Source organism: Rhinopithecus bieti, unplaced genomic scaffold (genome assembly GCF_001698545.2).
Source record: "Rhinopithecus bieti isolate Rb0 unplaced genomic scaffold, ASM169854v2 scaffold_12049, whole genome shotgun sequence".
NCBI lineage: Eukaryota > Metazoa > Chordata > Mammalia > Primates > Cercopithecidae > Rhinopithecus > Rhinopithecus bieti.
Genome location: NW_016807278.1, coordinates 3,004,018 through 3,030,756, shown reverse-complemented (window position 1 = coordinate 3,030,756; position 26,739 = coordinate 3,004,018). Strand labels below are relative to the sequence as shown.

General features: G+C 46.7%; 1 long non-coding RNA gene across 2 annotated transcripts in view; it reads left to right on the top strand.

Annotated features, from left to right (window-relative positions):
* The first annotated feature begins 4,404 nt into the window (after window positions 1-4,404).
* LOC108535186 (uncharacterized) overlaps window positions 4,405-26,739 on the top strand; it is a 33,195-nt gene continuing 10,860 nt past the window's right edge. For both annotated transcript variants that reach the window (XR_001887156.1, XR_001887158.1), the window contains exon 1: window positions 4,405-4,507. This is a non-coding gene — a long non-coding RNA (uncharacterized LOC108535186). The remainder of the gene's footprint in view (window positions 4,508-26,739) is intronic.

Sequence of the window (26,739 nt, the reverse complement as noted above, 5' to 3'; positions counted from 1 at the left end):
TGGGATGCATGAGCTAGGGGTGGCAGTTTTTCCAAATTATACATTCAGGTCATGCGTGGAACCCTTGCAGAGACCTGACTTGCTGTTTTTCTATCTCTTCCTGGTGTGCCGGGCAGTCTCTCTGTGCTCATGGTTTAACTAGTCTTTCTTTATTTTTATTTTATTTTATTATGATTTTTTGAGACGGAGTCTCACTCTGTTGCCCAGGCTGGAGTGCAGTGGTGTGATCTCGGCTTGCTGCAACCTCTGCCTCCAAGGTTCAAGTAATTCTCCTGCCTCAGCCTCCCAAGTAGCTGGGATTATAGGCGCCCACCAACACGCCCAGCTAATTTTTGTATTTTTAGTAGAGACGGGGTTTTACCAGGTTGGCCAGGCTGGTCTTGAACTCCTGACCTCAGATGATCCACCCGCCTTGGCCTCCCAAAGTGATGGGATTACAGGCATGAGCCACTGCACCCGGCCACTCTTTTCTTTTCTTCTATTTCTTTTATTGGCTCTCTCTTTCTCTCTCTCTTTTTTTTTTAGATAGGGTCTTGCTCACTGTGTTGCCCAGGCTGGTCTTGAACTGCTGGACTCAAGCCATCCTCCTGCCTCAACTAACCGAGTAACTGGGATTACAGGTGAATGCCACAGCACCTGGTTGCTCATTTCCTTTTAGCGCTGAATAATATTCCATTGTCTGGATGTACCACAGTTTATTTATCCTTCCACCTACTGAAGGACACCTTGGTTGCTTCCAAGTTTTGGCAGCTAGGAACAAAGCTGCTATAAACATCTGTGTGTGGGTTTTTTTGTGGACATAAGTTTTCCTCTCATTTGGGTAAATACCAAGGAGTGCAACTGCTAGATTATATGGTGAAAGTATGTTTAGTTTTGTAAGAATCCGTGAAACTGTCTTCCAAAGTGGCTGTACCATTTTGCATCCCCACCAGAAATGAATGAGAGTTCCTGTTGCTCCACATCCTTACTAGCATTTGGTATTGTCAGTGTTCCAGATTTGGGGCATTCTAATGTATATAGTGGTATCACTTTGTTTTAATTTGCATTTCCCCAATGACATGTGACATGGAACATCTTTTCTTATGCTTATCTATCATTTTGGTGAGATGTCTATTAAGGTGTTTGGCTCAGTTTTTTCTTTTTCGTTTTTTTTTTTTTTTTTTTTTTTTTTGAGATAGAGTCTCACTCTCACCCAGGCTGGAGTGCAGTCGAGCAATCTTCGCTCACTGCAACCTCTGCCTCCTGGGTTCAAGCGATTCTCCTGCCTCAGCCTTCTGAGTAGCTGGGATTACAGGCACATGCCACCATGCCTGGCCAACTTTTGTATCTTTATTAGAGACGGGGATTTGCCATGTTAGCCAGGCTGGTTTTGAACCCCTGACCTCAGGTGATCCTCCCGCCTTGGCCTCCCAAAGTGCTGGGATTACAGGGGTGAGCCACCATATCTGGCCTTGGCTCAGTTTTTAATCAGGTGTTTGTTTTCTTATGGTTGAGTTTTAAGAATTCTTTATATAGTTTGGATCAGATATGTCTTTGGCAAATATTTCTCCTAGTCTGTGGCTTGTCCCCTCCTTCTCTTGACAGCGTCTTTTGCAAAGCAGTTTTTCATTTGAATGAAGTGCATCTTATCAGTCATCTCTGTCACGGATTGTACCTTTGGTTTTGTGTCTACTTTTATGTGGACTGTACCAGCCGCGGCCTCCTGACTCCCAACTCCCAACTCCTCTGCATTGCTTCATCTCCTGCCCTCCCTGCTCTGCACTTTGAGGATCTCTGCAGACTCCACTCACGTTGGCCTTTCAGTTCCAGACGGCCGGGCCTCTCCCCACCCCAGACTGCACCTGCTGTGCCCTTCTTCCCCAGTCAACTCCCACCATCCTTTGAAACTCAACTCAGTATCACTACCTCGGGATAGCCTTCCCTGATGTCTCAGTCCAACTCAGGCCCCGATTATATCTCCCCCAGCCACTGTACTTCCATTTCCTTCCATGTTTCACAGTCATAAGATGCAGTTTCCCTACAGCTTCAAGGGTTAAGTTCCATGAGAGCAGGTGGAATTTCTCTATTGGTTACTGTCTTATCCTTAGAATCTAGCACTGTGCTTTGCATATAGAAATAATTATCATTTTAATAGCAAAAGTATCTAATTCACCACGTGCCAGAAACCCTTCTAAACAGGTTATATATTTCACTCCTCTGCTCTTCTCAATACCTCTATGAGTATTTGGTTATCGCCAGTTTATAGACAAGATATCTGAGGCCCAGTTTGCTTGAGATCATACAGCTTGTAAGTGGAAAAGCTGGGTTCAAACCCAGACAATCTGGCTCCAGTGTTAATGTTCTTTATAATACTAGGTTGCTTCTCAAATGCAGTATATCTTCGTTGACTGAATGACAGCATGAGAGAGAAAGAGACAGAGACGATTAGGATATGGTAGGAGAATACAGTTGGTTAAAGACCAGAGTGAATGAAATTGCCATTTGCCTCTAGAGGGCCCCTGATGGTGGTTGGTTGACTGACTGATGTAGTCTGGAACAGGGACATGTAACCTGGCCCCAGCCTCTCTTTCCTTCTGGGGATGAACAGCCTGGGTCCTTCTCAAGGGACATGTTGGAAGGATGCCACAGGGTGCCACAGTACTGAGCTGCCTGGGGTAGAGACAGCCTGGGCTGCAGGTAATGACCACTGAGATGTGCAGGACACCATTGAAAAAGCTTCAGTCCATTGTCTCTAGCAGTTCTGACTCAGTTCCAGCCCTTTTTAGAGAAAGATACTGGATTGTCCAGGGGCCCCAAGGTCCTTGCCCCATTCCTGCATCTGATCCAGGCCCTGGCCACATCTGGGGCCTTGTTACCAACTTTTAGGGGCATTTCCTCAGCCTTCCCCAGTCACCGGGTGTTAGGAAATGTTGCTATCCAATTGTAATGTCCAAAAAGAATTTTCCCCGACAGTGAGAATATAATTGAGGGGCTTCAGGGAATGTTTTTCTCCTCCCCAGAGACACCTGGAGAGCATAACCTCCATCTACAGGGCTGCAGGGCTGGTTTTCCAAGCTTGTTCATTCAGCAAGTCAGGGCATTTCAGTTGTCCCTGCTTTTTTCTGCTTTTTCTTTGGAGACAGGGTCTCACTCTTTAGCCCAGCTGGAGTACCAAGTGGTCCTCACTGCAGCCTCGATCTCCTAGTATCAAGTAATCCTCCCACTTCAGCCCCCCAGGTAGCTGGGACTACAGGCACATGCCACCACACCCAGCCTCAGTTGTCCCTGCTCTTTAAAAGAGAAGAGAGGCAATTTTCATGCAGGAAGCAGGGACTTGGTGGGCCTCCAGAATGAGAACACAGGCTTTGAAAGGTACAAGAGGTGTGGAGAAGGTGCTGACTCACAGAGAAGCTGATGTGAAGCCAGAAGACCCCAGAAAAGATGGTGTTCACCTCAGAGCCTGCCAAGCTCCTAGAAAGCCTTGACCAAGATGGTGGCCTAGGATCCTGAGGAAGAAGTCAGGCCTCCTGAACCAGTCTAGATTCCTGGTTCCTGGAGTTATAAGGAAGGTGTGGCCAGGAAAATATAGGACAGGCAGACAGGCAGGGGAGGAATCTTGAGCCCGGATAAGAACCAGCTTTCCTTACCCAGGAATCTGGAGTGAGATTCCTGAGTCCCATTGCAGGAGGCCAGCAGATGGCTGGCACACACAAGTGCACAAATGCTCGCACCTTGAGAAGAGTTAAGGGAACAGGCTCCAGGAAGGTCAGATGCCTTTGGACCCAGAATGTTGGCAGCCTGATCCCTGAGCTTCTGTGGTTAACACCTACCCCTTAGAGGGGTGGGGCAAACAAAAGGAACTATGGTTTTGCGTGGTCTGGCAGTGCCAACCAATCTAACCATTTCTTCAGTGGGGTCAGAACTGAACTGGAACTTGGTGATAGGTCAGTTCACTGCTTTTGGATACTTCTGAGGAATTGTCCTTAACTTCTTAGAAAAGTACCCCTCACACCCTTTTTTCTGAGCTAGAGTCTCGCTCTGTCACCCAGGCTGGAGTGCAGTGGCGCAATCTCGACTCACCGCAACCTTTGCCTACCGGGTTCAAGCAATCCTCCCACCTCAGCCTCCTGAGCAGCTGGGATTACAGGCATGAACTACCAAGCCTTGATAATTTTTTTTGTATTTTTAGTAGAGATGGGGTTTCACCATATTGGTCAGGCTGGTCTCGAACTCCTGATCTCAAGTGATCCACCCACCTTGGCCTCCCAAGGTGCTGGGATTATAAGCCTGAGACACTGTGACCAGCTTGAAAAGTCTCTTTTAAAAATCTTGTTGTATTAGGGCATTCTTGCTATAAAGAAATGCCTGAGACTGGGTAAGTTATAAAGAAAGGTTTAATTGGCTCTTGTTTTTGCAGGCTATACGGGAAGCATGGCAGCATCTGCTTCTGGGGAGGCCTCAGAAAGCTTCCAATAAAGGCAAAAGGCAAAGGAGGAGCAGGCACAATGCATGGCAAGAGCAGGATCAAGTAAGTTGGTGGTGGGGGTGGGGGAAATGCCACACTTTTATTTCATTAATTTATTTTATTTTTTTGAGACAGTGTCTTGCTCTGGAGCACAGCGGCATCTCAGCTCACTGCAACCTCCACCTCCCGGGTTCAAGCAATTATCCTGCCTTAGCCTACCAAGTAGTTGGGATTACAGGTGCACACCACCATAGCCAGCTAATTTTTGTATTTTTAGTAGAGACAGGGTTTCACTATGTTGGCCAGGCTGGTCTCAAACTCCTGACCTCAGGTGATTCACCTACTTCAGCCTCCCCAAATGCTGGGATTACAGGCGTGAGCCACCGCACCTGGCCCACACACACTTTTAAATGACTAGATCTCGTGATAACTCATTCACTATCTCAAGGACTCACCAAGCCATGAGGATGATGAGAGATCCATCCCCATGACTCAAACACTTCCCACCAGGCCCTACCTCCAGCATTGAGGATTATAATTCATCATGAGATCTGGGTGGGGACAAATATCCAAACTATATTACTTGTCTTATTATGTTAAGAGAAAGAAGCCATTCATACATTAAATCCATTTATATGAAATTCAAGAACTGGCAACACAAATCTGGCAACAGAAATTAAAACAGTGGTGGTCTCTAGTGGAAATTTTCTAGGGTGATGTAAGTGTTTCCTACCTTGATTTAGATGTTGGTTACATGGGTGTATACATTTGTCTAAATGTGTTGAATGGTACACTTAAAATCTGTGCATTTTGCTGAACATAAATTATAATTATATCTCAAGCAAATAAACAAAATAACCTTTTCTCTCTGTCCTTGGGAAGAGGAGATTTTCCCACTCTTCTTCATTGTAGAAGGGTAGATGGCTGGGCCCCCAGGAAGCAGTTGAATGCAGTAGAAAACACAGGCTCTGATTCTGATTCTATTTTGCCATTTGTGGCCTTGGACAAGCTGATCTCCAATTTTCTAATCTTTAAAATGGGCTGGGAGAGTGTGGTGATGATGAAATGAGCTAATACAGTAAAGTGCCTGTCATATAGCTGGTGCCCAAGCAGCTCCTCCTGCAGGAAGCCTTCCCTGACTTCTCCAGACCTTGTCAGGTACCTTCATGTCCACACACCAGCCTTAATGCATGTGTCATTCAAAGCTATGTGTCAACAACAGTGCAGATCTTTGACAGTCACAGACTTTCGTGGGTATTTACTGAATAGTCAAACTGCAAATATGGAATCTGCAAATGCCAAGAGCCTACTATATTGGAATATTTTTATCTTTCTGGTCCCTACTCCCTCCTAGGCTTTCAGATCTTGAGGGTACAGCCTGGCTATTTCTCTGCTTTGCTTCTCCCCAGTTGTCAAAAGTGCTCAATAAATATTTGACCACCGAGTAAGTAACTTTTAAGTAAATTAGCACATGCATGAGTAATTGAATAAGTGCATGAAAGAATGTATACACTAGTGAATGTATGAATAATAGAATGAGACAATTAGTGCATAAGTGGGGGAAATAGATGAACGGTGAATCAAGAAATGAATAGAGAATTAAAGGAGTGAAGGTGAAGGAATGAATGAAGCAAAGCTGGTTGCCTTCCTTCCAAAGGGCTATGTGCTGGTGGTAATCAAAATGGGCCCATTCCAGAGCCCTGGGAAGAGTCAGAGCTGGTCCACTTGACAGGCAGCCACGAGTGACAGCCCAGACACTGGGGACCTCCAAATGTACTCATTCTGGAGACTTCTTCTTTCCTTCCAGACACTATCTGCCACCCTTCCATGGAGCTAGTGGTGCCAAGGGACTGTGAGGCAGGCCATGACTCCAGGGGGCAGGGACCTAAGTGTATGGCTGTCCTCTCTCTTCCCAAACCCTTGTCACAGGCCGTGAGGACCCGCTGCCTCCCCCGACGCCATGTTCCTGAGCAGATGTTTCTCCTGTCTTGTCAGCAACAGAGCGGCTGTCAGGAGTCTGCATTATTTATCTGCTCGGTAACGTTTACTGGGATTTAGTGTTTAATAACTGTCACTCCAATATATCTTTTCTTAATCCCTTCAGATCTGCTGCTGTAGCAACTTTAAATATTTATCAACACGGTTCGTGTGTTCGTTGGTTGGGTTGCAATTTTCTTGTAATTAAAGATTTACAAGACACTGCTCCAGACTTAGGAAGGATTGGTAGAGAGCAAAGCGGGAGGGGAGGAGAGCTCTGGCCTTGGAATCTGTTGCTTGGAATCCAAAGCTAGAGTTCATTCTCCTGGGAGAGGTGGAAGCTCATTCACTGGTTCCCATAAGCCCTCTCCTTTCCCTCTCTTTCACACAGCCCTGTCTTCAAAGTGGACTTCATGGTAAGATATAGACCAGGGTGTGGTTCTTCCTTCAGCTGGAGCCCCTGCTATGTGCCAGGCAGGGGCTAGGTGCTGAGGGACTGCAGGGAGCAGACATAAAAGGTCCCTGCTGACATGACGCTTCCATTCCAGTGGCAGAGACAGACAATACACAAGGAAACAAAGACATGTTTTAAAATCAGTTTAGATTTTGAAAAATGCAGATGTTGACTGAAGATGGGACCCTAGTATCAGAGTTCTTTATTGCAAGCAATAGAAATTAGTTCTGGAAAACTTAAGCAAAAAGAAATTTCTGGAAGGATAAGGGGAGTTCACAGGATCAAAGGAAAGAAGAAAAGAGAAAAAGAATAAAAGAAAGCAGAGGAACCAGGGTTATTTTGGGCATCTTTATGGCAGGGACTCAAAGACAGTCTCTTCAGGGGGTGGCCACTGGGACAAATATCTCCCAACAGTGTTCTGGGTTTGTGACACTTTGTTTAGAATTTGCAATCCAGGGACAAAGGGCTCTCACTCTTTGACCAAGAAAGAGCAGGATGTAGACCAGAGAATTGTGATTGACAGTTTCATCAGGACCGTATTCACTGGGGGAGGAGGAGTTATCCAAAGCAAGATCTGGCGATGCCACAGGAAGGGGTTCCAGGTGATGGACCTGGGCATGCTGAAACGTCAGTGTGCACTGTACAACAGGCCATTCTAAGCTATAACCAGGACAATGAGAGGAGCTGGGCCCATTAAGAGCTGGGGGAAGAGAGAGCAGCAGATGCAGAAGCCCCGTGGTGAGAAGAGCTCAGTGGATTTTCAACGGCCAAGGTGCTGGATTCTGCTTTCCCCCGCAGACTGAGCTTGAAAAATAAGTCCATCTCCAGTTTTCAGGGTCTCCCTGGGCCATGTCTGGGGACCAGAATTTTGTTTATTCCAAATGGAATAGGATAGAAGGCCCAGCTCTAGAGGGCTTCTCCCAGCTGCTGTGACAGGGAAGCCAGGGAGGGTGGAATTCTAGTTAAGTTGTGTTTCTGGGGGCCTGCAGTGGACCAGGTGTTAGGTTCTGTAGACCAAGAATGGATGAGATATGTCTACAGTTCTTAGAGCTCTTATCTTGTGGGAGAGGTAGCAATAGATTGTAGCAGGGCAGTGATAGAAGCTGGAGAGTTGATTTGAAACCTTCTTTCGCAAAACAAGTGTTTAATGCTACAAATTTCTCCATAAGTACTACTTTTGTGGCATCCCAGGGTTTTGCTGTTGTTATTGTTTTTGGTTTTTTAGGGACAGTGTCTCAAATCTCTATCACTCAGGCTGGAGTGCGGTGGTACAATCATGGCTCACTGCATCCTCCAACTCCTTGGCTCAAGCCGTCCTACTGCCTCAGCCTCCTAAGTAGCTAGGACTACAGGTACGTGCCAAGTGCCTGGGTAATGTTTTTTATTTTTATCTTTTGTAGAGATGGGGTCTTGCTCTGTTGTTCAGGTGCTAGTTTCAAACTCCTGGCCCCAAGTGATCCTCCTGTCTTGGCCTCCCAAAGCGCTGGGATTACAGGTGTGAGCCACTGTGCCCAGGTCAGTCCCACAGATTTGGCTATATTGTGTTTTTATTTTCACTCAATTCAAATTTTTTCCTAATTTCCCTTATCCTTGGCCTGTGGATTGCTTAGAATTTGTTATTTAGTTCCCAGATATTTAGGGATTTTCTAGTTACCTTTCTGTTATTGATTTCTAATTTATTTCCACTGTGGTCAGGGAATATATTTAGTGTGACATAAATCCTTTTCAATTTATTGAGTTTTTTTTTATGGCTCAGAAGATGATCTCTCGATACAAGTTGCATGTAGACTTGAAAAGAACGTGTCCTCTGTTGTTGGATGGAGTGTCCTTGAAATGTTCATTAGGTAAGTTGTTTGATAGTGTTCAAATCTTCTATATTCTTGCTAATTTTCTGACTACTTGCTCTATCAACTATTGAAAGAGGATATTAAAATCTCTGACTATAATTATGAGTTGGATTTGTCCATTTCTCCTTGCAGTTCTATCAGTTTTTGCTTCATATATTTTGGAGCTCTGTTAAAGGGTACATAAATGCTTAGAATAGGTATACAATAAGGAACTATTCAACCTAAGTATTATTGAGAAAGTTGAGAAACCAGGGTCTAGGGCTAATTATTACCCACTACGGAAGCAAGACTCTTGTATGTACTTTATCTAATGCCCCATGAATCATGGGGCTTTCCATTCTGGCCTGTAGGAACAGGCGCCATTCCCAGCTTGTGTGAGTGTTGAGCACTGTTCCCTTTCACTCTTTTTTTTTTTTTTTTTGAGACAGGGTCTGGCTCTGTTGCCCAGGTGCGAGTGCAGTGGTGCAATCATCACTGCAGCCTTGACCTTTTGGGCTTCAGCCTCCTCCCACCTCAGCCTCCCAAGTGGCTAGGACTACAAGCATGTGCCACTGTGCCCAGCTAAACTTTCATCCTTTCTTTTTCTTCTTTCTCTTTTTTTGAGATGGAGTCTTACTCTCTGGAGTGCACTGGTGAGATCTTGGCTCACTGCAACCTCTGCCTCCTGAGCTCAAGCGATTCTCCTACCTCAGCCTCCCAAGTAGCTGGGACTACAGGTGTAGTTCAGCTTATTTTTGTAATTTTAGTAGAGATGGGGTTTCACCATGTTGGCTAGGCTGGTCTCAAACTCCTGACCTCAGGTGATCTGCCCTCCTCGCTCTCCCAAAGTGCTGGAATTACAGGTGTGAGCCACCACGCCCGGCAAACTTTCATCCTTCCAGATGATTCTTTCCCCAGCTTTGCATAAATTCCTGACCTACATGTGCTGATTGGTACTCAGCTGAATACGTAAAGTCGGCGGAGGGGGGAGTCTCTTTAGATCTCCAGCATTCTCTCACTGTGCAGTGCTTTCCCCTCCAGTTTTCTTTCCTGTGAATTCTAGCTGCCTTGTAGCTAGAATCTCAGCATTGTCTCCTCCACTCAGGGAATCCATCAGGCCCCACTTGGGCCCCTCCTGCCTACCTGGAAGGTGGCCTGGAAACTCCCTTAAGACAGTAAGCTGGGGCAATCACAGGAGTGACCTTGTTTCTTTCCCATCTCTCAGGCATTATTGCCTTTCATTATCTGGTGCACTGTGTCTTATAAATGGTTGTTTCATAGATTTTGTAGGTTTTTGGTTGTTTTAGGTGGGAGGGCAAATCCTGTCTCTCTTACTCCATTTTGGTGGAAGGCCAGTCTCTTTGGATTTGGTAGACCAGTTTTCAGATGCTGTGTGGAACCTGCGGCAAACCCAACAGGAGAATCCCAGTGGAGATCCTGAGGCTTTGTTTGTTTCTTTTTTCTTTTTCTTTCTTTTATTTTTTTTGAGACAGAGTCTTGCTCTGTCACCCAGGCTGGAGTGCAGTGGCACAATTGCAACCTCTGACTCCTGGGTTCAAGCAATCTCCTGCCTCAGCCTCCTGAGTAGCTGGGACTACAGGTGCATGCCACCATGCCTGGCTAATTTTTAAAAATATTTTTAGTAGAGACAGGGTTTCACCATATTGGCCAGGCTGGTCTCGAACTCCTGACCTTGTGATTCACTCGCTTCGGCCTCCTAAAGTGCTGGGACTACAGGCATGAGCCATCATCCAGACTCACTCTTTCTTTCTTTCGTTCTCTTTCTTTCTCTCTCTCTCTCTCTCTCTTTTCTTTTCTTTCTTTCTTTCTTTCTTTCTTTCTTTCTTTCTTTCTTTCTTTCTTTCTTTCTTTCTTTCTTTCTTTCTTTCTTTCTTTCTCTTCTTTCTCTTCTCTCTCTTCTTTCCTCTTGCTTTTTATTGCCTATTCCGCTCATGTATAAGTCCCGAGGCTTTGTCATCAAGGACATACTCTCTTTCTCAGGTCATTATTCTCTTTTAAATAAATAGTTTAGGCTTTTTATTGGCCCTAATAAACTAAACCCCTGACCATTGGACACCACATGAGCATGCAACCCAAGCTACAGATCGTGATGAACCATGCCATGAATTCAGGCATGTCCAGTCACACTCTGTAATCAAGTGCGAGTGATATGAGTGGGACTCGGCCAAGCAGGTACCAATGGCTGGTGTAAATGGGATGAGCCACTCCCTTAAGCTCCAGTGTGCCTACTTCTGCTGCTCTGCTGCCTCTCCCTCAATCTGCACCTACGGCGGCACGCAGAGTTGACTGAGGAGGAAAACACCCACGACTACTTTGCAAAACTCTTCATGATATGTTGGTCCTCACTCAAAGTAAACTGCTCTAGCCTTCTAGCTCCATTCAGAAGAGCCTCTAAGTAGAGACCAGAAATCCTTCTAGTGGGCCATGCTTTGAGCAGTGCTGTTTGTTGACTACTTTACTTGGAAGGAGAGCTCACCTGAGGTAAGGCTCTTACTAAGGTACGTGCTTTGCTAATGGTTTGGCCAGATGATAAAAAATGTCGAAGGGGTAAGATTCAAGGATTGGTGACAAGGAAGTTTAGAAAAAAAGAGATGTGGATGGGCCTCCTAGAATGGCCAAAGAATATGAGAATATTTTTGTTTCACGTGGACATCTATGAACCTCCTATTGGTAGTCAGGTAGACAGGTAGACAAGGTGGTCTACTTTGAGGATGCTGATTAGCCTCTTCCTGCAGTGACCCAGGGTTTGCTCAGTGGGCTTATGGACAGAGTGGCCCTGATGGCTCAGTGGAGGGCTTGGTATAGGCTTAGCCACATGGACTCACCAAGACTAACCTGGTTACAGCCATTGTTGAATGCCCAACATTCTACAGCAGAAACCAACCCTGAGCTCCTGACTTGGTGCATAACGTGGGGGGACCAGCCTGCTGCTTCAGGCCAGGTTGGTTATTTCAGATCCCACCCATGGAAGAGTTATGCTTTGTCCTTCTGAAACATACACTCCCTGTGGAATGATGATCTCTGCCAACCAGTCACTTTTGTAATGATGGGGCCAGTCTGCAGACCATTTTTTGTTGCCTTTTTTTTCTGCCCAAGGAATAGATATCTGGTACACCAGGCTGTGGCAGATAGATCTTGCTACAATGGGCACATCATCAAAAGGGTCAAGCGACAACCTGTGAAGTGGTATGTCATCCAGAGCCAGCTACAGGAAGAAATGAATAGCCAAGTCTTGATACATTCATGCTTTGCACGGGGCTTAGTGTTTGTCATGTTGATGAGGTCATGGCAGCGTGGCAGTGTGTGTGCATGCATGTGTGCATGCCAACATCTCAACTTTCTGATCAGCTGGGGATGGTTCTTTTTTCTTTTCTTTTCTTTTCTTTTTGGAGATGGAGTTTTGCTCTTGTTGCCCAGGCTGGAGTGCAATGGCACAATCTCTGCTCACTGCAACCTCTGCATCCCAGGTTCAAGTGATTCTCCTGCCTCAGCCTCCCAAGTAGCTGGGATTACAGGCACCTACCACCATGCCCAGCTACTTTTTTGTATTTTTAGTAGAGACAGGGTTTCGCCATGTTGGCCAGGCTGGTCTTGAACTCCTGACCTCAGGTGATCCACCTGCCTTGGCCTCCCAAAGTGCTGGGATTACAGCATGAGCCACCGCACCCTTGCCTGGGCATGGCTTTAAGGCAAGGAATGAGTGAGGTAGTGAGGCAGTCTCTGACCCTTTGTCTATTCAGGGTCTAGTATACTTTCTGTCACAGGGTAGTTTCATTTGTTGGATGAGGAAAAGAAAAAAAAGGAAAGAATGAATGTATATATCCTTTGAGTCAGATGGGATCGCAGAGATTATCTAGTTCCTCCCCAACCACCGTGGGAGTCTCTTTGTTGGTATCCCTGACTGGTAGCCATCTAGCTTCTGCTTTTTATTTGTAGTAATAGTTAGTATGAGGCACTCCAGTTTATATGCTTTAATCTCACATAAATCTCAAAACCCAAGGAGGTATTATTACGCTTATGTGCCAACGCAGAAACTGAGTTTCCAGTAACTTCTTCGAATTGAAGCCACGTGTATCTGACTCTATAGCTTAAGCTCTTAAGCACTGTGCTGTACTGCCTTAATAAATACTGCGACAGAGGTCTCACCACCTCACAAGACACCCTGTGTTATCATTAGCCAGCTTTGGCTGTTAGAAAAATTTCTTCCCTTGAGTCGAAACAGAGCTCCCTGTAGCTCATACACACTGTTCTAAATGTCCCCTTTCAAACTTCTGAGAATGATGCCCCTCCCCATTCCATGTGATCATCCTACACTGTCTAAGGATGGCTCTCACGGGCCATCAAGGATGGAAGAATCCCGTCTAGACCTGTATGCTGGGGACCCTTGCTGAAGGAGCTCGAGTTTACCAATGTCCTTAGTATATGGCTCTCAGGCTGTGCAAGGTGCAGGTGGACCAGTACAGAGCATTTTAGGACCATTACCTCCTGTCTAGACACTGCGCTGTTATTAATACCATTTCACCTCGCATTAGCTTTTTTGGCAAGAGGAGTTATTCCATGGGTTGGCTGAATGACTGGAGCTTAGCTCAGAGCAGGAAATAATATGAGAGGGCAAGAGCAGCAGGCTCCCCTGGGTCTGGCTGGAGTCATGTGTGACTGTGGTCTCCAAGTCTAAGTGCTGGGGCAGTGAGGGAGGAGAGGGAGGTAGTGCACGAGCCGGGGGCTGCTCCTGGCTTGTGGGGTGATGCTTGACTATGGTTTCTTCTAGAGGGGAGCTGCAGTCTGGAGGACCTGTACACGTGTGTGTGTGCATGTACTGGCATGTCTGTGCGTGCGTGCGTGTGTGTGTGTGTGTGTGATGGAGCAGGGTCAGTTCCTAGAACAGCTGTGGAGCAACTGTCTTAGCCTCACCTATCTGGGACTTTCTGTTTTCACTTTGGGTGTGACTGAATTTCATTTCTCCGGGAAAACCATCTTGCAGACTGAACTGAACTCTGCTCATGAGATGGCTCCCGGATCTTCCGCCATTCTTCTGAGCCGCAGTGCAAAGAGATAGATAAGGAGGCTGCACCTACCTGGACGCCCAGCAGGTTCAAAAGGCCGGCTCTGGCAGCTTGCAGCACGCCTGTGAGGACTCGCCTGAGCCCTAGGCCTCCGCGCTGCCTGGGCTTGTCCCCCCAAGCCTGTGCGAGTGCGCTGGGGGTTACTGCTCTCCTCCCATGGAAATGGCCTCGGATTTCCTCTAATTAAGATTTAACATGGCTCCTGACAGATAGGAAGAATGAGGGCGAGAGGTCTTGGATACTTTATCTGACTTTCCTAAGTCCCAAAATAGGGAAGGGAAGGGGAGCCACAGTGTACTCGGGGGGGAGGGGACAGGCGGCGCAGAGGAAGTATGGGTGGGGCTTTGCTCTTCCTCACCCGCCACCTTGCTCTGTCAAGTCCCTCTCTTCTGAGGGACCCAGAGTGGCCATTGCGAGAGGGAGTCTGAAGAGCGGCAGTCCTCAGAGACCTTCGGAAACTCCCGCTGGGCCTCCCCGCCTGGAGGAGGGAAGGGAAGTTCTGTGTGCTTTCTTATCACAGGCTTTGCGCTCCCGAAGCATCATAGCTCTGCAGCCTGGTGTTTTGCCTGTAACTGGAGAAATGCTTGCTGCTTTGTCAACAGCAAAGCAATTTTACGTGTGATAGTAGAAAGAGGCTGAGATTCCAGTCTCAGCTGTGTGACCGTGGGTGGATCACCTAACATCTCTGAGCCTCGTGTTTCCCATCTGCCAACTGCGGAGACAAATACTGCTCTGCTCACCTCATGGGATTGTGGTGTGGACGGAGAAAGGCTCTGTGAATGGCCTTCCAAATGTGGGGGCCGTAGGGACGAGGATGATTACAGTGGTGGTGATGAGAGTGTTGGCACTGACATGCCAGTTTGCCAGCGGATGGCGGGCTGGGAGTTTACCTTTTGTCGCCACGGCTTGCATCCAGAGTTGTCAGTTTTAACGACTATTGTGGGAGACAGGGTCCCTTAGACAAGGACACGACGATGAGGCTGGTGCCAGGTCAGGAGTAATTAAGAGCATGCATATGTGCACACCTGCATTTTTTTCGAGGGTGGGGAGTGGGCTAGAAGTACCTTTGATGCTAAACAAATCTGGCTAGACTCTGGCCCTGGCCAGGCCGCCTGGCCACTTCTAGTCTAGGCCCTTTGGCATTAGAGAACCTTGACATACATGATTCCTATGAAATTTGTAACCATCTCGCGCCCTTCTCAATGGCATAGAAAGGACTTGCTGTGCTCTGCCATGGTGGGACTGCAGGGCCTGGGAGTCAAGAGAAGGATGGACTTGAATTTCTCAGCCTGGCTTTAGCCCAAAAGGACACTGGGCGGCAAGGTTTTCTCTCTAAACTGAAAGGTCTGTTTTATGTTCTGGGATCTCTGATCCAATGATCCCAGTCTATCCCCGGGTCAGGGGTAATGCCTGAGGTTGGCCACCAGGGCAAGGAGGGATCCAGCAGCTATCTGGGACTATGGAAAGCATCTTGGGCTTCCATTCCAACACTGTCCCTGGCTAGCTGGGTAACGAGGGTCCACATTTCACACACTTGCCACGGGAGAGGTTGGTGCTAGAGGGGAGAAGGGCTTGGGCTCGGGATTATGAGACTCTGGTTTGAATCCTGGACCTGGCATTGGGTAAGTCACATAAACTTTCTGGACCTCTGTTTCTTTGTCTAAATGTGAGGTTAAAACCCTTGACCGCAGCACAGAAGATGTTTTGGGCAGTGAAAGTACTCTGTAGGATACTATAATTAATGGTGGATACATGTCATTATACATTTATCCAAACCCACAGAATGTATAACATCAAGAGCAGCCCTAATGTGAACTGTAGACTTCGAGTGACAACGATGTGCCCATGTAGGTCATTGACTGTAACAAATGGATCACTCTGGTGGGGCACGGGGGAGGCTGTGAGCACGAGGGCAGGGCTGTGTGGGAACTCTCTGTACCATCTGTTCCATTTTGCCCTGAGCCTAAAACTGCTCTAAAAAATAAAGTCCATTAAAAAACAAGCAAACAAACACAAAGCAAAATAAAACAAGATCATGAATTGTTCGTGAATCATGAATTCAGAATTATACTTACTCTTCTGGTTAAAAACTTAACTTTGTATACTGCTTTAGATGACACAAACAACTCCCTACCTCCTGGGATTGTTGGGAGGATTGAAGATAGTGTGTAATAAACAATGTACTAACAGGGGCAATAATAATAACAACCTATAATAGTAGCTCTAGTTGTACAGAGACCCCTCCCCACCCCTCCCATCCTCTCCGGGACGGCATGGGAGTGAAAGGGCTAATAGATGTGGAAGTTCCTTGGGCATCTGCATGCTGTCTTTAGTTAAAATGACATGACAATAGTACTTACGTAAAATTTTCTAATCCTTTGTGTCCCTAGAACGTGAAGCTCTGGTGCCCTGGGGTGAGCACGAGCACTTCTGGATGGAGCCTTTCCTCCCCTCCTCTCCCCTGAATCATTGCTCTTCCCTTCTGTATGTTCCCAGTTCAGGGACTTGCTATTTATCAGCCACAGGAAAAGATTCAGGATGCTATAGGGGAGATTTTTGTCTTGCTAAGTCTCCATGCTCCACAGGGAATGGCCAATTAGAGTCCAGCCCAGACCCATACATCACTGTCACACCTGGCTCGTTGGGCCTCGGGGCCAGGCCGGCTCCCAGGGAGGCATCCATAGATCACAGCCATCTCCTAGCAAGAGGAAGAGGAGGTGTGGGTGGGGGGTGGGAGGTCGTGAGGGCTGGAGGGGCAGAACATGATCTTTGGTCAGAAGCTGGAAAGTCAGGGAGGAGCTTGAAGAAACCATGAATTCTTCATTACCAAGTGCCGTGTGGCAGGGGAAAGCCAGATAAATTTAAATATGCCCAATGACCCCGATCTTTGGAGTAGCTTTCCAAAGAAACTCAAGGGTTTGTTTTTCATTTGTGTGGTCTCCACCCCTTTTTTTGCCTACCCTCATTATCCATAATTTTTGGGAGGCACCAAAAGTCAAGAAAGAAATCGAAAGGTCTGGCTAACTTTTAACTTGACATGGTGGCAGGTTAGAGCCCTCTGTGGTCGTGTGGGTGGGAGGGGAGGTGGGAGTCTGATGCCCATCCACCACTCCCAGCTCTTATCATCCTCGTAGTTCAGTCCTTCATGTATTCACTCATTCACACACTCTTCAAAAAGCTTTTAATAGACACCTACACTGAACCAGGCCGTGTTCTGGGTGCTAGGGAAAAAAGTGGACAAGACTCTGCTCTCCTCATGGAACCGAGTATTCTAAGGACACAGCCAAGTCAGCAGACTACATCCCCAATATAATAAGTCCTATGGCTGTACTGAGAGGGGGTCCTGACTCAGAATTGGAGGACATCATGGAAGGCTTCCTGGAGGAAGTGCCATCTAGGCTGAAACCTAAAGGATGAGTAGAACTAACCAGATGAAAAGGACAGGAAAGAGGGTGGTGTGGAGAATACTCCAAGCTAAGAGAACACTGTGTATGAAGGCCCAAAGGAGACAGCGAGTGTGGTTTGTTCTAGCAACTGAAACACATTTAATGTGGCTGGATCTCAGAGTGACAGAGAGAGCCAGCATGAAATACTGAGGCCAGGTCATGCAGGGCTGTAATTGTGCAAGGCATTTGGACTTTAGTCTGAAGACAGTAAGGAGCCTCAGAAATGTTTAAAGCCAGGACATGGTAGCACCAGATTTGGATTTTAGAATGAGACTATTGGCTGCTAACTCTCCACCACAAAGCAGAGAGGCTGGGTTGGAGGATGTCATGGTGGATGGGGGAGAGGTGGCAGCGGCATTGCACCTCCATACCTGTTCCTGCACTTCCACACCTGTTCCCCCAAGTCCAGCCTCTCCTTTCATCTCCTTGCCCTTGCTGTGGCCCATGCAGCCAACTCAGGAGGAGGTGATGACCCACTGCTTCCTCATCCCAAATCTGTCTCACTGCTGTGGGAGCTGCTGTCTGAGACCGCTGCTCTTGGATATTTGTTTTACTCGTTGCCTTGGAAGCCCTGGTTTTCTTTGTTCCTCTCAGGGTTGCTGGAGGTCATGACTCCTCAGGGACTGGATAATGGCCATGAGATTTCTCCAGAAATGAAAATAGGGGGTTCTGAAGAGAAGGCAGAAAAGGGCTGAGATTGTGGGCCAAATGAGGTCTTGGGTTCTCTTTTCAAGGCCAGAGGTGCTGGGGCAGCCCCTAGTTCTCAAAGACTCAAACGCAAAGCAGCGTGGAGAAATGGAACCCTTGTGCACTGCTGGTGGGAATGTAAGATGATGCAGCTACCGTGGCAAACAATAAAAAATAGAATTACCATATGATCCAATAATCCTGCTTCTGGGCATCTATCCAAACAAATGGAAAACAGAGTCTTGAAGAGAGATATTTGCATATCCATGTTGATAGGAAACTTATTCACAGTAGGCAAGTGGTGGAAGCAACTCAGACACCCATCGGCAGATGAATGGATAAACCAAATGTGGTACGTACACACCAGGGAATATTACTCAGCCTTAAAAAGGAAGGAAAGTCTGACATGTTCTACAACATAGGTGAACCTTGAGGACAATATGCTAAGTGAAATAAAAGACAAATACTGTATGATTCCACTTACATGAAGTATCTAAAGCAGTCAGATTCATAGAGACAGAAAGTAGAACAGCGGTTGTCAGAGGCTGGGGCTTGGGGAGATGGGGAGTGGTGGCTTAATGGATACAGAATTCAGTTTTGTAAAATGAATAATTCAGGCTATTGGTTTACAATAATATGAACATACTTAGTACTATTGAACACTTATAAATGGTTAAGATGATAAATTTTGTTTTGTGCTTTTACCACCATTAAAATAAAAAAAGAAAGAAATTAGATGATTTACATTTTTTAAAAAAAGCAAAGCAGGGCTGGGCGCAATGGCTCACGTCTGCAATCCCAGCACTTTGGGAGGCCAAGGGATCGCTTGAGCCTAGAAGTTTGAGAGCAGCCCAGGTGACATGGTGAAAACCCATCTGTACAAAAAATACACAAATTAGCCAAGCACGGTGGTGCTTGCCTGTGGTCCCAGCTACTCAGGAGGCTGGGGTGGGAGGATTGCTTGAGCTCAGAAGGTCAAGGCTATAGTAAGCTATGGTCGTGCCACTGCACCCCAACCCGGGTGACAGTGTGAGACCCTGTCTCAAAAAACACAAACAAGGCTGGGCGTGGTGGCTCACACCTATAATCCCAGCACTTTGGGAGACTGAGGTGGGTAGATTACTTGAGGTCAGGATTTCGAGGCTAGCCTGGCCAACATAGCGAAACCACATCTCTACTAAAATACAAAAATTAGCCAGGCATGGTGGTTGTGTGCCTGTTGTCCCAGCTACTTGGGAGGCTGAGGCAGGAGAATCGCTTGAACCCGGGAGGCAGAGGTTGAAGTGAGCCTGGGCAAGAGAGTGAGACTCTGTTTCAAACAACAACAAATAACAACAACAACAAAAAACTAAAACACACACACACAAGCCACACACATACACAAAAACAAAACATAGAAACTGCCCTTTCTTTTAAAAAAAATAAATAAATAAACCAAAAAAAAGCAAAGTGAGGGTAAGGGTGGGGATGGGGTATGGACAGCTCTCCTTTCCTGGGGGCTATAGGAAGTGAGAGGTCAACCCTGACTCAGACTCCCCTCATTTGAGTAGCATTGATTCCCAGGCACTCTTTCCCCTGCCTGGGAATGGATGGGGACCCAGAGAGGCAGCTGGAGAAGAAGGCCCTGGGTGCTTAACTGGAACCAAAATGGCCAATAATCACAGCTGCCGTTTTCCCTAACTGCACCTCCTCCACACACATACCCCACTTCTTCTCTCCTCTCTGCATGTATTTATAACTTACTTTCCCCTTGGCATTCACCTTAGCCTATTTCTTCTGTATAAAAATAGTGGGGAGGCTGAGAGGTGGGAAACGCAATGTTCCTTTGGGTCCCACACCCATGAAGGTCTGCCTTCCTATTCCTGCGACCTGTTTTGCCTCTCTGGGGTCCCACTGGAGGCAGAGGATGTAAGGGATGGAAGCTGGGAAGCCTCCCTGCCCATACAGGGGAACGTTAGCATGGAGGGAAAGGTTGCTAATTGCTGCCGATTTCCTTTTCACTGAACGAAATGTGACTTTGCACTTCTCCATCCACCTGCTGGCTGAAGCAGCCGGACCTATGGGGGACCCTCAGCACAGGCCTGCTGGCCACACACCCAGATGGGCTGGACATAGGGCACCCGGGGGCTCGAGTGGTTTCTCAGATGTGCCCTCCTTCTCTACCTCCAGGGGTGCCTCTAGCCCTTGGCCTCCTCTGCCATGTGACCTGGTCCATTGCACGTCTGCGTTCCTGAGATCTTGACCATATACATCACAGTTTAATTCCTCAATATGCCTGGCATGTTAGATGTAGATTTTTGGGCCTCTCTTGACTGGAGTATGGTGGGTATCCATATAGGAGGCTGACAGGAAGGTGGCAGTGGTGATGGTGGATCTACATCCTTCTTCAAAAACAAGCCCATTCCCTCCTCCTTGGCAAAGCCTTCGCCAATCATTCTAGTCTTCTTGGACCTCCCCTTCTGAACTGTTAATCTGCGTTCCCCTTAATCTAACTCTTGATCATCGCTGACTTGTACTTGACATAGTATAGAAATTCTTTCACTGGTAATACTGGACTCCTTAACCAAGTGTTAGATTCCTGGAGGGAAACACTCTTCATTGCTTCCTTGATTTTTTGCAGCAAGACCTTTTTTTTTTAAGACAGAGTTTCTTTTTTTTTTTATGTTTTTTTTTTTTTTTATTATACTTTAAGATTCTAGGGTACATGTGCATAACGTGCAGGGTTGTTACATATGTATATTTGTGCCATGTTGGTGTGCTGCACCATCAACTGTCAGGCACCCATCAATTCATCATTTATACCATGTAATAAACTCCCCATGCAATCCCTCCCCCCTCCCCCCTCCCCATGATTAGGCCCCAAGTGGTGGATGTTCCCTTCCCGAGTCCAAGTGATCTCATTGTTCAGTCCCACCTATGAGTTAGAACATGCGGTTGTTTGGTTTTCCTTTCTTGTGACAGTTTGCTAAGAATGATGGTTTCCAGCTGCATCCATGTCCCTACAAAAGGATCGCAAACTCATCCTTTTTTTATGGCTGCATAGTATTCCAATTGGTATATGTGCCACATTTTCTTAATCCAGTCTGTCACAGATGGACATTTGGGTTGATTCCAAGTCTTTGCTGATTGTGAATAGTGCTGCAATAAGTGCTGCAATAAACATACGTGTGCATGTGTTAAGACAGAGTTTCACTCTCTCGCCCAGGCTGGAGTGCAGTGGTGCAATCTCAGCTCACTGCAACCTCTGCCTCCTGGGTTCAAGTGATTCTCCTGCCTCAGCCTCCTGAGTAGCTGAGACTACAGGTGCCCACCACCACGCCTGGCTAATTTTTGTGTTTTTAGTAGAGACGGGGTTTCACCATATTGGCCAGGCTGGTCTCGAACTCCTGACCCTGTGATCTGCCTGCCTCGGCCTCCGAAAGTGCTGGGATTACAGGTGTGTGCCACCGCACCCAGCCAATGCAGCAGGATCTTAAAGAGGGTCCTTGTTTTGCAAAAATATTGAGATGCTTCATTTTCCAAAGGCCTCTCAATTTTTGATACCCAGATCATTGACTTGGAGGTAACTATGTTATCATAATCCTCGTTGGTCTTCTCTTCTTCAGTTTAGTTGGTCCCCCCTAGCTCCTTATCGTTTCAATGGCTTTGTGGATGATGTAAAAATTTCTCTAACATTGATTTCATCAACCTCATTAAAATCTGCATTTTGGGAGGCAGGATATGCAATTTCACTTTGCAATTGGCTCGTGTATTTGTTTGTGGTGGTAGCCACCCATGACTAGCAGAGACCAATAAAGACCTTTGACACAATAGATTGGGTCAGGCTGAGGCTGGAGTTACACCAAAAGAATCTATTAGTGAGGGGTAAAGGGTAAATTGTGCTTGGTTCATTAGTGAATATTTTTGTGTTATGTTGACTTTAGCTTCCCAGCACAAGCTGTGAGAGCCAGAAAGTAAAGTAAATTTTCTTTTCCTCTGCCTTTCCCTCCCTCCTTCCTCCCTCCCTCCCTCCCTCCCTCTCTCTCTCTCTCTCTCTCTCTCTCTCTCTCTCTTTCTTTCTTTCTTTCTTTGAGACAGGGTTTCACTCTTATTGCCCAGGCTGGAGTGCAATGGCGCGATCTTGGCTCATTGCAACCTCCACCTCCTAGGTTCACATGATTCTCCTGCCTCAGCTGCCTGAGTAGCTGGGATTACAGGGGCCCACCACCATGCCTGGCTAATTTTTGTATTTTTAGTAGAGACAGGGTTTCACCATGTTGACCAGCTAGTCTTGAACTTCTGACCTCAGGTGATCCATCCATCTTGGTGTCCCAGAGTGCTGGGATTACAGGCATGAGCTACCACGTGTGGCAGTTAATTTTCATAGAGAGAACTTCTGTACTTTGATGGGATTAATGCACCCTTGATTTTTAGGCTGTATTTTCTCCTTACCACAGAAGGAATTTGGATATCTGCAGTCTAGTCATGTGGGAGGCCAAGCCTGGGATGAGGAGCTTCCAGAGTTTAGAGCTAATGAGTGGGGGTAACAGGGCAGTGGGTTTCAGTTGTCTAAGGAAGAACTTTCTAACAAGTAGCATTGTTAAGCTGGATGGGCTGCCTTGTGAAGTGATGTGCTTTCTGTCACTTAAAGTATGGATGCTGGCAAGAGATGATGGGGAGGTTGTGAAGACAACTGCTGTGGTGGGTGGGAGGTGGGGCTCAGGACCCTTCGGAATATGAGAGTCTATTACTCTACATCTTTTGTTCTTTGTTACCAACTCCTGAGGACAGCACTGAATTTGACTCATCCCTGCATCCCCAAGCACTTTGTGGGTGCCGTAATGGCAGCTGGGTTAATGATGACTGAGTGAAGGAGCGCCTGAGTGGATGAGCCACCGAGTGAATGAACCAGAGCTCATTTTCCACGTGGTCCTCAGCATCCACTCTAGAAGCCAAAGCCAAGGTTAGGCTTCACTCAGGTCTTCCCATGGGAGCCAGAGTGAGAGATGGGACCCTGGGGAAGGAGGAGGAGAGGGAGGCTCTCAGGACGGGGGTGGCTGGGTAGTTTATAAAGGGCATTGTAAATTTATTGAGCACTTAATTCAGTGACTCTCAACCTTGGCTGCATATGTAAGTCACCTGGGAGCTTTTCAAAAAGTGGTAATGTATGTATCTCACCCCTAGAGACCTGGATTTGATTGGTCTGCAGTGCTGAGCATCTGGATTTTTTAAAGCTCCCCAGGTGATTCTAATGCACAGCCAAGGTTGAGACCCACTACCTTACTATGTGCCAGGTGCTTTACAAGTTTTCTCATTTAATCTTCACAACAAGTTCATGAGTTAGGTCACTAGCTCTTGGTGTAGTCGCTGAAACAGCAATCGCTTGGGAACTTGTGTTAGAAATGCAAATTTCCAAGCCCCACTCCAGACTTAGGGAATTGGAAACTCTGAGATGAGGCCCAGCAATCTGTGTTTTTGCTACCCTCCAGGTGCTTCTGATGTGTGCTCAGGTTTGAGAACCTTTGAGTAAGGTAGTAGCCACCTATGGGTGAGGTGGGGAGGTTTGGTTACTAGCCCAAGGGTGTTACAGTAAGGGACAGTAAGTACAAAGCTGAGACACACCATACTGCTTGTGGGGAGGTCACTAGGGTCTCTTGATAGCCCTTGGTTGACTCTTTCTCCTCCTCTTCACTTGGTAGCAAAATTTAGCTCCATCTGGAGCTCAGTTGCTCTTGCCCTGGGGAAGCAAAGGGTAGACCACCCCAGGATTCACTCTAAAACAGTTGTATTAGGTGCTGAAAATAGCTTCTGGCAGATGGTGTGTGTAGAATGGGGGACTGGAGCAGAGCTGCACATGACATCTACAAAGTTGTGTGTGTTTGTGCGAGCACATGTAAGTGCACGTGTGAACACAGCCCATGTATTTGCATGTGTGCATGGTGGGGTCAGCGAGGTTGAGGAATTGGGGTAGGGGCATAAAGGAGAAACGGAACAGGATGGGTGATTCTAATCTACCCAAGATTAAAGAAGAGAAGAGCTTTAGACTAGGTTTCTCAGGGCACTAGGCTGAATCCACTGCCCTCACTGGGCACATAGTGATGGGACAGGTGTTGTTGACTGGCTGAGTGAGCTCTAACGTGATTCTCAGGAGTCAGAGACCCATGGATGATGTGGGGGATTGCAGTGAAATTCCAAAAAGCTTGGAGGTTTTGATGGGCTGAAAGCTTGAAGGTTAAGAGCCGACATAGGAGCCTGTGTTTTGCAAATGAAAACACTGGGAATTCACTTCATTTTCCTTATTTTAAAGGAAATGTCTATATACATAAATCTGGGTCCCATTTAGGTGTAGAGATGGTGAATGTTCATCAATCTAAACCTCCCTGGCAGACCCTCAAATTGTTGTGGGTGGTTCTGTTTCCCTTGGCAACTCCCAGCTGTAGTCTCAAATCCTGCAGCTGTATGATTCTTGCACCCTTTAATGCAGTAGTTCTTGACCTTTCTGGGTTTTGGACCTGTTTCCAAATCTTATTAAATCTAAAGTGCCCTCTCTCTGAAATTTTACATCTACATATACACAGAAAAATTGGTCAGCAATTCATGGAAGTCCATCTTTGACCCACTGACTCTAGTGGAGGGCCCTGAGAAAAACGGCCACCTGTCTTCCAGTGATCCTTAATTCAGCCCTTTCCTGAGTCAGGAGACCTGGGTTCTAGTTCCTCCTCCATCACTCACTGTAAAATGAATGGAGATAATGGTATTTGAGCCATTAGAAGGTAGGGGCCTAAACCAGATGTCTCCTTGAGGCTGGCTTCAGCTGAGAGAGCTTGGATTTTACCGATCAATGGTCTTAGAGCTCTGGAATGGTGAAGCACACACTCAGCCGTGGCTCCTCTGCCTAGCTCAGAGCCACTCCCATGCATCCTGGGACCACCCTGTGGGCTCTTGCTTCTGCCTGCCACACACACAGCTCCTATAATCCCCATTGGTGTAAACGATACCATCTCTTCTTTATCCTCTGTAGTTAGCCCCTGATTATTTCTGTTGAGTGTTACACACCCCTGAGAGGAGTACACGCCATCCACATCCTTGTTCTTTATGTAGAAGGTAGCGCGGTAACTGAACAGGGCGTGAGAATTCGGAGTGAGAGGACCTGGGTTCAAATTCCAGCTCTAACCTTATTAGTTGTGTGACCTTGGTATGTTATTTAAATATTTCAAGTCTCAGTCTCTTTATCTATAAAATGGGGATGATAATATCTGTTGGGCCTAACTTATTGAGCTATTACTAAGAGCAAGTGAGAAGGTCAATATTAATGAGCTTAGCCGTCCTCCAGAATAGACCACACATGATCCTTTTCACATAGGTTGAGTCTGGGTCTTTCTTCCTCCCTTGCAGGCTGGCAGCCTGGCCCTTTTGATTCATAAGGGTGGCAACTAAAATTTAAGGAATAGCTCCTTAGCGTTTTCCCAACCTACTAGTGTTCTGTCACGAAGAAAATTGCCATTTTCAAACAATGGCTCTTTCAGAGCTCTGAGACATCCAGAAGCAACACAAACCAGGTCTCTTTAAGTGTGCAGTGTCACTGAAGGTGGGAGAAGGAAACTATGGTGACTGGAATTTCTACAACCAGGTGGAGGGTTCTTTGGCTGGGGGCTGTAGATAAAGGAACCGAGAGAAACACAAAGGTTTGGAGTATATGGTGGAGGTGGAGGGTGGGGGTACTGATTCATGTCTGTAACAGGGCCATGGAAGGTCAAGAAGAGGCAGAAACAGCCTTTGGATGAGGATAAAGGAGAATGGCTTGGGAGGGCATTGTGTATGAGAATAACACGGGCCACTTGGCTAGGGGGAGACCATGGAGACCACGTTTTCTCATCAATGCTATATAACAGGCATGTAGATTAGGAAGCAGTGAGGGGCGACTCCTGCCATCTAGGCACTTGCTTGGTGCAGGGCTGAGCTCAGCGTTAAGCCTCTGATGAGTTCCTGACTTGCCCAGCTGACATCTAAGCTCAAAAGCAAAGGAAGCCCATGGGCAAAAGCTGTTCTGGACTTAATTCAGACCAACAAAAGAGAACTCATTGTTGAGGGGAGTGATCAGAGCCTCCAGAGGAAGCCACTACAGAATTTTAGAGTTGATAGGATGCAGGGAATGAAAAGGTGAGAATACAGAGTCAGACTTCTACAAAGCATGCTTCAAAACTTCAGAGAACGGAATCATCAGCTATGGTTCTCAAGAGAATATAGTTCAAGAGGTTTTAAAACTGAAGTCCTGACAATAAAGTCTCAAATTATCCTGAGTTAAAAAAAAAAAAAAAAAAAAAAGAGGGCAGCCTGTAAAAATAAAAGTGGCTGCACAGGGAGCTCTCCAGTGCATACAGATCTTAGAAGTCCTTCTGCTCTCCAAAACTTCTCACATACTTTGAAAGTACATACTTTTTTTTTTTTTAAGTTTTGAGACAGAGTCTTGCTCTGTCACCAGGCTGGAGTGTAGGGGCTCAATCTCAGCTCACTGCAACCTCTGCCTCCTAGGTTCAAGCGATTCTCCTACCTCAGTCTCCCATGTAGCTGGGATTACAGGCGCCTGCCACCAAGCCCAGCTAATTTTTGTATTTTAGTAGAGACGAGGTTTTGTCTTGTTGGCCAGGCTGGTCTCGAACTCCTGACCTCAGGTGATCTGCCTGCCTCAGCGTCCAAAAGTGCTGGGATTACAGATGTGAGCCACTGTGCCCGGCCGAAAGCATGTAAATTTGAATGCAGTAGGGTAGAGTGGTGAAAACAGGGCCTTTGGGATCAGACAGCATTTGAATTCTGGCTCTGCCACCTACTAGCTGTGCAACCT